The sequence below is a fragment of the Pseudomassariella vexata genome (assembly GCF_002105095.1).
Source record: "Pseudomassariella vexata strain CBS 129021 chromosome Unknown BCR38scaffold_16, whole genome shotgun sequence".
In the NCBI taxonomy this organism is placed as follows: domain Eukaryota; kingdom Fungi; phylum Ascomycota; class Sordariomycetes; order Amphisphaeriales; family Pseudomassariaceae; genus Pseudomassariella; species Pseudomassariella vexata.
The window spans coordinates 838,859-844,858 of NW_024467971.1; positions in this window are offsets into that span (position 1 = coordinate 838,859).

The window sequence follows — 6,000 nt, forward strand, 5'->3', positions numbered from 1 at the left end:
CTTTTTGGTGGCTTCGTGGATCACGTCCTTTGCGATATCTCGAGCCACGTCTTCCAAATTTTCGCGAGCTTTAGCGGTGAGTCTCCGGGGTCGCCTCGATAGCCGCGAGGCCACTGAGTCCTCGAGCTCATTGTTATTGAGGTTGAAGTTTATGATTCCTTCCATGCAGTACGTTTTTCTTTTGTCGTTGGATATGTGACGACAAAAGAAAAACGTACTGCATGGAAGGAATCATAAACTTCAACCTCAATAACAATGAGCTCGAGGACTCAGTGGCCTCGCGGCTATCGAGGCGACCCCGGAGACTCACCGCTAAAGCTCGCGAAAATTTGGAAGACGTGGCTCGAGATATCGCAAAGGACGTGATCCACGAAGCCACCAAAAAGTTCGCTCGACTTGCAAAAGAGCTACAACAGAAGGACGCCGACAGACAAAAGACTCTCGAGGCATACAAGGCCAAAATAGAATCCCTCGAACAGGAGCTGAAAAGGATGCGCGAGGACCGTGGGCAACCAGACTGCCGCACCTCACAACTCGCACAATTTCGACATGCCACTCGAACAACCCAAGACACAACTGCTAGAAAGCCTCTCGGAACCCCAATAGAGGTCGACCCGACAGTACAATCAACACCAGCCCGCACATACGCAGCGGTTGCAAGGCAACTGAGTAGCACGCCGGCCCACAGCCTAAATGTCACCGCGACGCCACCAAAGAAACTGCCCACGAAAGACCTACGGATTTTCGCCCGGATGCATGAAGATAATCATTTCCGCAGGGAGAGAGCCTACGATATATGCGCTTTTCTCCGTGAAAAGCTGCCAGGAAAGGCCCGCACTGCACTAAAGGGAGTCGACCACGTCCGAACAGGACTAGCCCTCTGCCCATCCTCAGTAGAAGGCGCTAAGATCCTGCTAAATAACAGAGAACAGATAGCCACCCTACTGCAAGCGCATAGCGTCGAGCAGAGAGATACCTGGGTTCGAGCATATATCCCCAATGTCCCGTACACTCGTCACTGCCTGATTACCGACGCGGAATTGGAAATCACAAACGGGGAGCTAGAGGAAGAAATCCGACTTGCCACGAAACGGCGCCCGGAAAAGGCCTACTTTTCCAAAAAGGACGAGATAGAAAGACTAGGCACGGTAACGGCCTGGTTCAAGGTAGACGCGGCAAAGCAGATACCGCTCCGTACTAGGCTTCTAGGAGCCAACGTATATATCAATCTACGTCTCCCCAAGGAGAAGAAATCAATTGAATGCCACCGCTACGGTGGCTTCCACAATGCACGCACATGCACCCGGAAGAGAAGGTGCATGAAGTGCAGCTCCGCAACTCACACAACCGACGAGCACCGGGCCCCTTGCGTAGGCACGGAAGGCCTCAACGGATGTGACTGCCCCCTCAAATGCCCAACTTGCAACGGCCCGCACGCGACTCACGACCCTGCCTGCCCCGCCAGACCCAAAGTGATCCATGGTACGCTCCAGAGAAGGGATCAAGCGCAGCTCCGCGTTATTCGAGCGGAAGGAGAAAGAGCCTGGAAAGCGGCATCCAGCCTCTCGCATCTCCAAGCCAACAGCGAAAATAACGACTGCATCATAGTAAATGCCTAACAGAACCACGCAGCAGAAACCCAAAAAGATACAGATCATGCAAGCCAACGTAGGCAGGAAGGCGAGTGCACACGAGACGGCACTTAACCTGGCCTACGAAGGCCATATCGACATTATACTGATACAGGAGCCTTTCGTCCGATCACAGGAAAGAAGACTCACCCGAACTCACCCAGCCTACGAGACCTTTGCACCAATAGATGACTGGATTGAAAGCAGACCGAGGGTGATAACCTACATACGCAAAGGGACTGGACTTAGAGGGGAGCAATGCCGACCACTATCTGCCCCATCTACAGACCTACTATTCCTTCAGGTCCTATGTGACCGCCACTACCTACTAACAATCATTAACATATACAACGCACCCCAAGCAGCTTCCCAAGGCGGCAAGGCCATTCAAGATATCCTAGGCCAGTACCACCTTGCCCCGCCAAACCGATATATACTAGCAGGGGACTTCAACCTACATCATCCGAACTGGCAACCAACGACGACGTACACCTCCCCAAAGGCCCAGGACTTGGTCGACTGGGCAGAGTCTTTCGATCTCGTACTTACATCGCCAATCGGTGAACCGACACATAGGGCAGGTAACGTCCTAGACCTTTCCTGGGCTTCAGCCTCGTTGCCAGGAGTCTCTACAAGCATCGAAACCTCCCTTAACACAACCTCGGACCACGAAACCTTGCTTACCTGGGTTCCACTCCCAGCGCTGGACAAGTCCAAGCCGACCTTAGGCAAATTTCGGCTGGATACGATGGACGAAGAGCTTTTTCTCAGCACCCTACAACGGAACATACAACCAATAAGAGGGACAGCGAGAACGGCAGACGACGCCGAGTCACTGGACCGCGTAGCGCAATAACTGACAAACGCCCTCATCGAAAGCCTTACAGCCTCCACAAAACGATCCAAAGGACTCCGACAAGGACGTGCATACTGGAACGAAGAATGCAAGCGAAAACATCAAGAATTTACTAACAAAAAGAGGGACACAAGAAGGCTTCAAGCTCTAGGGATAACCCGCTCAGAACACCTGGAGGAAATTGAAGCGCTACGGCAGGACTTCGTCCGGAAACTTCACAAGGCGAAGGACAAATATTGGAAAGATAGAATCGCTGCAGCCTCGACCAGTAAAGAAATTTTTGAAATGGCGGGCTGGCATAAAAGTACGGGAAACTTTTATACCCCGCCATTACGCGACCCCGAAAACTCGGACCGATTCATCTCCAAGCCAGACGAAAAGCGAGAATTATTCGCCCGCGTACTCCTCCGAAACACGGACAAGGCCGGCGATATACCCAGCGAGCTGCGAGCACCGGGACCCGATCCGAAGCTCCCTTTCCCCCGTGTCACCGCAAAGGAAGTCCAAAGGGCTATCCTCCAGGCCGGCAACACCAGCCCCGGAACCGATGGCATTACAACTGCAGCCCTAACAACTGCTTGGCCAGTTATCAAAGAAGTAGTCGTTGCGCTCTTCCGAGCCTGCGTCGAAGTTGGATGGCATCCTACATGTTTCAAAGAGGCAACGCTCGTTATTCTGGCCAAGCCAGGCAAAAAGGATAAAACGGCAGTACGCTCATATCGACCTATTGCCCTCCTATCCGTACTTGGGAAAGGCCTTGAAAGACTTATTGCAAAACGCCTCTCCTGGGTCGCAGTAAAGCACCGAGTCCTGCATAGCCAACAATTCGGAGCGCTCCCACAACGATCGTGTAGCGATCTGATTTCAGCTTCAATCCATGATATAGAAACCGCTTGGCAACAAGGAAAATTTACCTCTATGCTGACGATGGACATCAGAGGTGCATTCGACTCCGTCCTACCAGGCAGACTGGCACAGCGCCTCCACCGACAATGCTGGCTGGAAAACCTGGTACGCTGGGTCTATAGCTTTGCCACGCAGCGAAAGGGGAGAATACGGCTAGACGGGGAAACCGGAGACACCTTTGACCTCGAATGTGGACTTCCGCAAGGATCGCCCGTCTCGCCGATCCTCCTCCTTCTATATATCGAGCCCCTATTTAAGCTGGGCACCTGCCGACCTGGACGCAAGCGCTCGCGATTCGGCTACGTGGACGACATAGCTATACTGTCAAGCTCTAGTTCCCTAGAAGAAAATTGCACTATACTGGCCGAAGAGTGGAAGGCAGCACTCGACTGGAGCATGTCTGAGGGTATCACGTTCGACCCCGACAAGACTGAGCTAATACACTTCACAAGAAGAGGGAGAGATGCAAACCCACCCATTACCACTACGCAACAGAATGGAACGATCCACATTGTTCAACCCATCAAAATCGGTGCTGCACTCAGGTGGTTAGGCGTCTACTTCGATAGAAAGCTTAGCTTCAAGGCCCATGTCAAATTCGTCTCAGCTAAAGCTCTACAAGTTGCTAACGGACTCCGGTTGTTAGGAAACACAATCAGAAGGACCCCAACACGACTACTCCGTCAAGCTGTAATCGCGTGCGTGCTCCCCGTGCAATTCTACGCCTCGGAAGCATGGTGGCCGTCTGCCAGACAGAACAAGAATGGACGCATTATCTCAAACCGGGTCCAATCCCTAGCTGACCAAATGGATCGAACGCAGAATACCGCAATGAGAGCCATGCTTCCTGTATATAGGACCACGCCAATACCGATCCTGCAACGGGAAGCGGCACTACCGCCAGCAGAAATCCCACTCGACGCAAAACTCTATGCGGCTTCTGTTAGATTACACAAACTGGATAGCCGCCACCCCTTACGCAGGAGGCTCAGACATCCTACGGGCCCCGATTCGAGGTTAAGGCGTACGGCGAGCCTAACCCCAGATACTGCAGAATATATAGATCCTCTGCAAATACCGCCCTGGGAGCAGGCTGGCGAATGGTCCATCACCCTCGCCAAGATCGGTTATATCCCAGGACAGTCAAAGGAGGAGGCTGCCCGCTCGTTTCTACGAAGGATAAACGAGTTTTCAAAGCGCGATATAATAATCTATACAGACGGCTCGCTGGCTACCCATAGCGACAGGACCTTAGCTGGAGCAGGCTGGGCTGGTTATCAGGCCGGTAAAAGACTACTCTGCGGGTCCGAATTACTGGGCTCTCAGATAGAGGTATACGATGCGGAAGCCCACGCAGCACTACGGGGGCTTCAGGAGGCTGTAAAGCTTCCGTCCAACAGCATGGCAGATAACGTCCACATCTGCCTCGATAATCTCGCGGTTGCGGGTAGGCTCATCTGTCCAAGTCCCGGAAGCAGTCAAGCAAAATTCACCGCCTTCCAAGAGCTGTCCAAAACCTGGTCACAGAGAGAGCGAAAACCCTGGACATCCCCGGGACAAGTGTATATCTGGTGGTGCCCAGGACACGTAGGCATCCCCGGAAACGAAGAAGCAGATGTCCAGGCCAAAGCGGCCTGTGAGCAACCACCCAAGACACAACACCCGGCCTCATTCGCACATATAAAGAGAATCGCGAGATCCTACACTTGGAAGAGTTTCAACGATCGGTGGGCCACTACCTGCCCTCAACAGTATCGAGATCTAGGGATCGCTATCCACCCGCGACCCCCCGAACTTGGCCTGCCCCGGCAACACCTAAGCAGATTACTCGCAGCGAGGTCGCACCACGGGGATTTCGTGACCTACCACGAGAGACTCCAGCATCGCGACGCACTGCTCAACTGCGGGTGTGGAAAGACAAAGACACCAGTCCACTTCTACTTTTGCAAGCGCGGCCGCAAGGCCACGCCCGGTCATCTAAAAGCGCATATGGCCAAGAATAGTATAGATTCCCTCCTAGGCACGGCCAAGGGAGCTCGTTTGTTTTGCCAATGGGCGGAGGAGACCAATTTCTTTACTGAGATCTGCCCATCGCACTGAACAGGAATGTTAGATGAAGACAGTCCCCTGTAACATAGATTCGACTAGCATTGACCATGCCGGCACTGCGCCCGGCACGTCTCACGTGATGAGACGTTAAATTTCAATCAATCAATCAACCAACATATCCAAGTGGGGATCAGTGAAGGAGAGATGGGTATATAAGGGACAGGACTCCCAGGCATTTCATAGATAGGCAGTCTCTACTTCAGTGATCAATCTAAGCATCAATCTAACCCATTGGTGAGGCAACCTGCCTTGACGACTCTATTCCCAGTTACCCTACTCGAATACTTCAGTTACCCAGAGCCCGATACTCCATACGTCAGACCCCGATATTATTGCTGAAGGACTCCGCAGCAGGACTTACTTACTAGCACAAACCCTTACAGACTCTTTAGTGGTTTACGCAGCTAGACTATTAGAGGTTTCGTTACAAAACACCCTTCGTACGATCCTTCGTATAGCGATCAAAGTGCTGAATCCAGTCTACGCCTCGCTCATTTG